We start from the raw sequence: 9,405 nt of genomic DNA, 5'->3' as shown, positions 1-9,405 counted from the left end.
ATCCTTCCATGAGAGGTTTGGATGATTTCTCCATGAAGGATTATAGGTGTTTCCATAGGGTTCTCCCATGTAATTCACCTCTTCCATTGCTGAGTTCTCAGGATCATAAGCTTCTTCTTCAGATGAAGCTTCCTTGGTACTGCCTGTTGCTGCTTGCATTCCAGATAGACTTTGAGAAATCATATTGACTTGTTGAGTCAATATTTTGTTCTGAGCCAATATGGCATTCAGAGTATCAATTTCAAGAACTCTTTTCTTCTGACTTGTCCCATTATTCATAGGATTCATTTCAGAGGTGTACATGAATTGGTTATTTGCAACCATTTCAATGAGTTCCTGAGCATCTGCAGGCGTCTTCTTCAGATGAAGAGATCCTCCAACAGAGCTGTCCAATGACATCTTGGACAGTTCAGATAGACCATCATAGAAGATACCGATGATGCTCCATTCTGAAAGCATGTCAGAAGGACACCTTCTGATCAATTGTTTGTATCTTTCCCAAGCTTCATAGAGGGATTCACCTTCCTTCTGTCTGAAGGTTTGGACTTCCACTCTAAGCTTGCTCAATTTTTGAGGTGGAAAGAACTTTTCCAATAAGGCATTGACTAGCTTTTCCCAAGAGTTCAGGCTTTCCTTAGGTTGTGAATCCAACCATGTTCTAGCTCTGTCTCTTACAGCAAAGGGAAAGAGCATAAGCTTGTAGACCTCGGGATCAACCCCATTGGTCTTGATAGTGTCACAGATTTGCAAGAATTCAGCTAAGAACTGATGAGGATCTTCCAATGGAAGTCCATGAAACTTGCAATTCTGTTGCATCAGAGAAACTAATTGAGGCTTAAGCTTAAAGTTGTTTGCTCCAATGGCAGGGATTGAGATGCTTCTCCCATAGAAGTCAGGAGTAGGTGCAGTAAAGTCACCAAGCACCTTCCTTGCATTGTTGGTATTGTTGTTGTTTTCGGCTGCCATGGCTTCTTCTTGTTTGAAAAGTTCTGTTAGGTCCTCTATAAAGAGTTGTACTTTAGCTTCTCTTAGCTTTCTCTTCAAGGTCCTTTCAGGTTCAGGATCAGCTTCAACAAGAATGCCTTTGTCCTTGCTCCTGCTCAAATGAAAAGGGAAGAGAAGAAAATATGGAATCCTCTATGTCACAGTATAGAGATTCCTTGAGATGTCAGAGGAAAATAAAAATAGAAGGATGAGGTAGAGAAGAGAGAATTCGAACTTATCAAGAGAGATAGAGTTCGAATTGTTGATAATGGAGAGGTGTTAGTCCTTTAAATAGAAGGATGTGAGAAGAGGGGAAGAATTTTCGAAAATAAAGTAAAAGATTTTGAAATAATTAAGAGAAATTTTGAAATTTTGGTAAATGATTTTCAAAAACTAAGATTGGGAAAGAAATTAAGTGATTTTTGAGAAAGATTTTGAAATTAGAAATCAAAAAGATATGATTGAAACTTAATTTTGAAAAAGATATGATTGAAAAGATATGATTGAGAATCAAATTAAAAAGAGAAATTTTTAAAATTAAAGTTGATTACTTGACCAACAGGAAATTAAAAGATATGATTCTAGAATTAAAATTTGTGATCTTTTCTTAATAGGCAAGTAACAACTTGAAAATTTTGAGTTAAATCACTAATTGTAGCAAGGATTTTCGAAAATAGTAATAAATAAAAAAATTGAAAAGAAATTGATTTTGAAAAGATATGATTGAAAACATATGAATTGAAGAAAATTTGATTTTGAAAAATTATGAAAATTTGAAAAAGATTTGAATTAAAAACAAAATCTTCCTTCTAGTGTCCTCCTGGCGTTAAACGCCCAGAATGGCATCCATTCTGGCGTTTAACGCCCAAAATGCTACCTTTTTGGGTGTTTAACGCCCAGTCAGGTACCCTGGTTGGCGTTTAAACGCCAGTTTTCCTTCTTCACTGGGCGTTTTGAACGCCCAGCTTTTTCTGTGTGATTCCTCTGCTGAATGTTCTGAATCATCAATTCTCTGTGTTATTGACTTGAAAAGACACAATTTTAAAATTTTTTTGAATTTTTAATGATGAGGCACAATAATAAAAAAGATGCAACTAAGATCAAATAAACAATGCATATGAGAAACAACAAAGACACAAAATAAGAGAAATTAAAGATCAGAGCTATGGAATCATCAAGAACAGCTTGAAGATCAATAAAGAACATATTACATATATTCAAAAAAATGCAAGAAGAAGAAAGACATGCAATTGACACCAAACTTAAAAATTGACACTAAGATACATAAAATATTTTTGATTTTTATGATTTTATAAAAAATTTTTTGTGACTTTTCAAAAATTATATTGAAAGGAAAATAAAGGGATTCAAAATTTTTAATGAGAATTCCAGGAATCATTGCAATGTTAGTCTAAAACTCCGGTCCAGGAATTAGACATGGCTTACTAGCCAGCCAAGCTTTCAGTGAAAGCTTCGGTCCAAAACACTAGACATGGCCAATGGCCAGCCAAGCTTTAGCAGATCATTACTTTCAACAGCAAAATTGATAGAAATCATCAAGCTTTTGTAATGATAAGTTGAAACCTCGGTCCAAGAGATTAGACATGGCTTCACAGCCAGCCAAACTTCAACAAATCATCATGAAACTCTAGAATTCATTCTTAAAAGTTCTGAAGAACAAAATAGAAATAAAAAATATTTTTTTTGAAATTTTTCGAAAATTAAAAGGTAAAAAGCATAAACATAAAATAAAATTACCTAATCTGAGCAACAAGATGAACCGTCAGTTGTCCAAACTCGAACAATCCCCAGCAACGGCACCAAAAACTTGGTGCACGAAATTGTGATCATCAATGGCGCCAACATCATGGTACGCACAATTGTAATCTCAACACTTTGTCACAACTCCGCACAACTAACCAGCAAGTGCACTGGGTCGTCCAAGTAATAAACCTTACGTGAGTAAGGGTCGATCCCACGGAGATTGTCGGCTTGAAGCAAGCTATGGTCATCTTGTAAATCTCAGTCAGGCGGATTCAAATAGTTATGGAGAATTGATAATTAAAAGATGAATAAAACATAAAATAAAGATAGAGATACTTATGTAATTCATTGGTAGGAATTTCAGATAAGCGTATGAAGATGCTTTGTTCCTTCTGAACTTCTGCTTTCCTATTGCCTTCTTCCAGTCATTCATACTCTTTTCCATGGCGAGCTTATGTTGGGTTTCACCGTTGTCAATGGCTACCTCCCGTCCTCTCAGTGAAAATGGTCCAAATGCGCTATCACCGCACGACTAATCAGCTGTTGGTTCTCGGTCATGTTGGAATAGGATCCATTGATCCTTTTGCGTCTGTCACTACGCCCAACAATCGCGAGTTTAAAGCTCGTCACAGTCATCCCTTCCCAGATCCTACTCGAAATACCACAGACAAGGTTTAGACTTTCTGGATCTCAGGAATGCTGCCAATTGATTCTAGCCTATACCACGAAGACTCTAATCTCATGGAATGGAAGGCTCGGTTGTCAGGCGAGGCAACCATGCGTCATGAATCAGGAGGCTAAGAGATACGCACTCAAGCTATTGCAAGTAGAACAGAGGTGGTTGTCAGGCACGTGTTCATAGGTGAGAATGATGATGGGTGTCACGGATCATCACCTTCATCAGGTTGAAGAACGAGTGTATATCTTAGAGAATAATTAGGCATGAATTGAATAGAAAAACAATAGTACTTTGCATTAGTTCATGAGGAACAGCAGAGCTCCACACCTTAATCTATGGTGTGTAGAAACTCTACCGTTGAAAATACATAAGAACTAAAGGTCTAGGCATGGCCGAATGGTCAGCCTACTAAAGCGTGAACATACAATTTCTAAGATGAAAAGTATGATCAAGTGTGTAAATACAATAGCAAAAGGTCCTATTTGAAGAAAACTAGTAACCTAGGGTTTACAGAAATGAGTAAATGATGCAGAATCCACTTCCGAGCCCACTTGGTGTATGCTTGGGCTGAGCATTGAAGCTTTCATGTGTAGAGACTTTTCTTGGAGTTAAACACCAGCTTTTGTGCCAGTTTGGGCGTTTAACTCCAGCTTTTATGCCAGTTCTGGCGTTTTGACGCCAGAATTTCTATGCTAACTTGGAACGCCGGTTCGGGCCATCAAATCTCGGGCAAAGTATGGACTATTATATATTGCTGGAAATCCCAGGATGTATACTTTCCAATGCATTTGAGAGTGCGCCAATTGAGCTTCTGTAGCTCCAGAAAATTCACTTCAAGTGCAGGGAGGTCAGAATCCAATAGCATCTGCTGTCCTTTTTCAGCTTCTGAATAAGATTTTTGCTCAAGTCCCTCAATTTCAGCCAGAAAATACCTGAAATCATAGAAAAACACACAAACTCATAGTAAAGTCCAGAAATGTGATTTTTATTTAAAAAATAATAAAAACATAATAAAAACTAACTAAAACATACTGAAAACATACTAAAAACAATGCCAAAAAACGTATAAATTATCCGCTCATCACAACAACAAACTTAAATTGTTGCTTGTCCCCAAGCAACTGAAAATCAAATAGGATAAAAAGAATAGAATATACAATGACTTCCAAAAACATCTATGAAGATTAATCTTAATTAGATGAGTGGGGCTATTAGCTTTTTGCTTCTGAACAGTTTTGGCATCTCACTTTATCCTTTGAAGTTCAGAATGATTGGCATCTATAGAAACTCAGAACTCAGATAGTGTTATTGATTCTCCTAGTTCAGTATGTTGATTCTTGAACACAACTACCTTATGAGTCTTGGCCGTGACCCTAAGCATTTTGTTTTCCATCCTCTATGCCATTCCTGCCCTGGAAAACCTGAAATCACTTAACACACATATCACGGCATTGAATGGTAATAAGAGTGGATTCAAAATTAGAAAATTTAGGGCAATAGAAGTATGTTTTCAATCATAACATAAAATTAGGAAGGAAAACATAAAACATTGGAATTATATGAATAAGTGCGAGAATAATGGATAAAACAGCGGTTTATCAATCACCAAAAACTTGACGGAAGAAAAATGTCGGTAAAAATTTTCACAAAAAATATCGCGTTGCAGGTATAGTTCTAAACCAACAAATTATCCTCGATCAATGTTTAAATTGTTTATCACTGACGATCGTGATTTCTGCCAGTAAAGAATGTCATAAAAATAGTCGCGTTGTAGATATAGTTTCTAAACCGACAAAAATCCCTTTCGTACAAATGTTTTGGGTGTCACAAGTAACAAACCCCTTAAAAATTGTTAACCGAGTATTCAAACCTCGGGTCGTCTTCTCAAGGAACTGCGAGGAAGTATGTTCTTATTATTGGTTATAAAGGTTGTAATCGGGGTTTAGAAGGTGAGAAGGAAGTAATTCAAATGACGAGTGAATTAAATGGCAATTAAAAATAAATAATAACTGTAAAACAACTTTTGGCAAGATAAGAGAAATTAGAAGTCCAACTTAGTTATCCCTCTCAACAATAATGAAAGTTTTATCTTAATTCCACTTAGTTAACCTATGAAGCAAAGGTGAGTCAAGGGACTAATTAGTTGACCTTCGAATCCTATTTATTTCCTAAGAAAAGGTTGGGATTACTTAAGTTCAGCTCAATTAGCAAGATAACGATTATTAATTATGTTGAGTTAAATAACTGTTGAGTTACTGAATTCTTAACCAGAACCAAAAGGGGAAAAAGTAAAATTGCTGGAATGATAAAAGCGTCCTTAGATGGGAAGCAATGGCAACTTAAATCAAAGAGAACAATCATAAACTGAAAATACCTCAAATATCATTAATTCAAAGAACAATCTGTGACGTGGAAGAATTCATAAATCAAATTATAATAATCAATTCAAATGTTGGAATAAATAAATAAAAGTAAAACTAAAATAAAAGAACATTAAAACCTGGATCCAGAGTTACTCCCAAAACAAGAAGAAGTCCTAAATCCTAAGAGAGAGAGAATCTCTCTCTAAACTAAATCTAAATCATAAAAACTAGAAATTGGCGAGCTCTCCTTGAATGGAAGCATTCCCACACTTTATAACCTCTGGTCTCTGCTGTCTGTACTTGGATCTGGGCCAAAAAGGGCTTCAGAATTCGCTGGGGGCGTATTCTGTAATTTCTGGTGCGTGGCCTCTGTGGACGCGTGGGTCACGCGGTCGCGTCATTCGGAGCTTTTCCTTGCCACGTGGTCGCGTCAGTCATGCGACCGCGTCATGTGCGTTCTGCTTAAGGCACGCGGTCGCGTCAGTCATGCGACCGCGTCGCTGCTGATTCGTGCTTGACACGCGATCGCGTCATCCATGCGATCGCGTGAATACCAGTTTCCTTCAAAGCTCCGTTTTGCTTTCTCCTTCCATTTTTGTATGTTTCCTTTTCCATCCTTTAAGTCATTCTGCTTTAGAAAATCTGAAACTACTCAACACACTAATCACGGCATCGAACGGAAATAAAGGTAATTAAAATAATTAATTTTTAAAGCTTAGAAAATATGTTTTTCACAATACGACATATTAAGGAAGGGAAGGTAAAACCATGCAACTAATGTGAATAAGTAGGTGAAGCGTTGAATAAATCACTCTAATTAAGCACAAAAGAACTCATGAAATATGGGTTTATCAACCTCCCCACACTTAAACACTAGCATGTCCTCATGCTAAATCCAAGGTAAATAATTAAGGTTAAAGTGATGGAATGTTATGAAATGCAACCTATGCTAAATGCATCTACCTAATGAGTCATGCAATTCTAATTCATCCACCCATATATAAAGCCTACATGTAGTCAAATTCTTTCACATTCTCAAGGAGATATATATACATATATAGCTAACCCTCAAATAATAAAGCACTTTTTGCAAATGAGATGAGAGAAAAACTTGCAAGACAATCAGAGATAAATGTTAATGAGCTTTTGAACCCTCACTGGATTTTGTGTTTTCTCTCTAATCACTCAGTGTTTATTGGGTTAATCACTCTATTCTTATTTTTATTCTTCCTTTCTATAACCTTGTTTTTCGTCTAACCAATCAACAATTATAGAACATAGTCATATCAAAACTCATGAGGTCTTTAATTAAGGTTGTAATGGGGTCAAGGCAAAGGGTAAGGATATATGTATAAGGCTAAGTGAGCTAATAAGTGAATCCTTAATTAGACTCAGATCTCACCTAACATACATACTTAGTAAAACAATGCTTCTTTACCTATTTTCCCTATTTTCTCACTTTTGATGTCACATGCTCATGTTTCAATTCTTGTTTTTATCCCATGTGCATTGCTTTTTATTTTGCATTGGGGAGTTCTTTTCTCTTTTTTTTTTGTATCCCCTTATTTACATGCTTGAAAACTAAAATTTTTTTTTTGAATACACATGGTAATTTTAATTAATTTGAATTTTCATGAGCCTGCTTCCCAAAATTTTGAGTTGCTTTATTCTTTTTAATTTTTTTACCTTTTGTCTTTTTCAACTATGTTCCCAATAAGTTTCCCACATTTTACTCTATTTATAATTTTCTATCTTAAGCTAACCAAGGATTCACTTGAGATTTTCCTTTGTTTTCCTGCTTAAGGCTAGTAATTTGGCTAAAATAGAATAAGGGGGTTTTAAAAAGCTCAAAGGGGGCTAACAAAGGTGATGTAAAAGGTAGGCTAATTTGGGATAAGTGAGCTAAAATCAAATGATGGCCTCAATCATTATTTTGAGATGTACCTATATTCTATAATTGGACATATAGACTAAAACAAAGTAAAGAACACCAGAATAAGAAAGAAGGTTGGAACACACAGGAATAAAAATTATGGTTTGAATGTAACCATACAGTTAAGCTCAAAACTCACAGGCTATGTGTTCTCTAGCTGAAAAATCATTTATCACTTATGTATGTCATGCAGGTTTAGTTAAAAATTCTCATTATTCTCTTAAAAAGTAATTTAGGGTAGCCTTTGAAGTTTTAATGTTTCTCCTTGATGAAATATTGTCAGTTTAACTACATCATGTAATGCTATATATACAAGGGTTTATGGATCTAAATCTATTATGTTCAAGTTCCTAGCTTACTCTTTTTATATTTGTCAATTTAAACTAAGCTATAATTAAGCTATCTTATGTAAAAAGGGTAAACTATACTAATTGATCCACTAATAAGTTAGAATTGCAAACTAAACTAAATAACTAAAATGAACTAAATAACTAAAATATGAAAAAAAAATGCAAAATGCAGAAAATAGAGTAAAATACAAAAGTAGCAATGTATAAGTACTCAGAAAATAACAATAAAAGAAAAAAAGAAAAAATACAGAAAAATATCCAAAATAAAAGGAAAAGTGTGTAGTAGTTCACCAAAATAAACGCCAGAGATGGCGACCTCCCCACACTTAAAAGGAAGCATCGTCCTCGATGCTCAATCAAGCCGGGTGTGAAGGAGTGTCATCACTGGGAGGGATGGTAGCGGGGGTCTCTGTGGCGGTGGTGGGGTGAGAGTCTGGCTGCTGTAGAGGAGGGACTGACTGGAGTGGGATCTCCAGATCTGCAGCCTCAAGCTGATGTGGGGCCTCCTGCTGTGGTGTAGCGTGCTGATGAGCGGATATTTTATACGCTTTTTGGGGTTAATTTCATATAGTTTTGGGTATGTTCTAGTTAGTTTTTAGTCTATTTTCATTAGTTTTTAGGAAAAATTCATATTTCTGGACTTTATTATGAGTTGTGTGTTTTTCTGTAATTTCAGGTATTTTTCTGGCTGAAATTGAAGGAGCTGAGCAAAAATCTGATTCAGGCTGAAAAAGGACTGCTGATGCTGTTGGATTCTGACCTCCCTGCACGCAAAGTGGATTTTATGGAGCTACAGAACTCGAAATGGCATGCTTCCAATTGCGTTGGAAAGTAGACATCTAGGGCTTTCCAGTAATATATAATAGTTCATACTTTGCATAAGGATAGACGACGTAAACTGGCGTTCAACGCCAGTTCTCTGCCCAATTCTGGCGTCCAGCGCCAGAAAAGGATCAAAAGCTGGAGTTGAACGCCCAAACTGCCACAAAAACTGGCGTTCAACTCCACAAATGGTCTCTGCATGTGAATTGCTTAAATCTCAGCCCCAGCACACACCAAGTGGGCCCCAGAAGTGGATCTCTGCATCATCCATCATAGTTTACTCATTTTTTGTAAACCTAGGCTACTAGTTTAGTAATTAAACAACTTTTAGAGACTTATTTTGTATCTCATGACATTTAGATCAAAACTTTGTATTCTCTGACGGCATGAGTCTCTAAACTCCATTGTTGGGGGTGAGGAGCTCTGCTGTGTCTCAATGAAGTAATGCAAGTATTTCTGTTTTCCATTCAAACACGCTTGTTCCTATCTAAGATGTTCATTCGCGCTTAA

General features: G+C 36.2%; 1 non-coding gene across 1 annotated transcript; it reads left to right on the top strand.

The window, feature by feature from the left end:
• Window positions 1-453: 453 nt before the first annotated feature.
• Window positions 454-561, top strand: LOC112731732 (small nucleolar RNA R71). The gene has a single exon (XR_003167496.1). It is a non-coding gene; the product is annotated as a small nucleolar RNA R71 (small nucleolar RNA).
• Window positions 562-9,405: the final 8,844 nt, after the last annotated feature.

This window comes from Arachis hypogaea, chromosome 12 (genome assembly GCF_003086295.3).
Source record: "Arachis hypogaea cultivar Tifrunner chromosome 12, arahy.Tifrunner.gnm2.J5K5, whole genome shotgun sequence".
NCBI classification, from domain to species: Eukaryota; Viridiplantae; Streptophyta; class Magnoliopsida; order Fabales; family Fabaceae; genus Arachis; species Arachis hypogaea.
The sequence above is the reverse complement of the archived record's forward strand: the minus strand, read 5'-3'. Positions and strand labels throughout refer to the sequence as shown.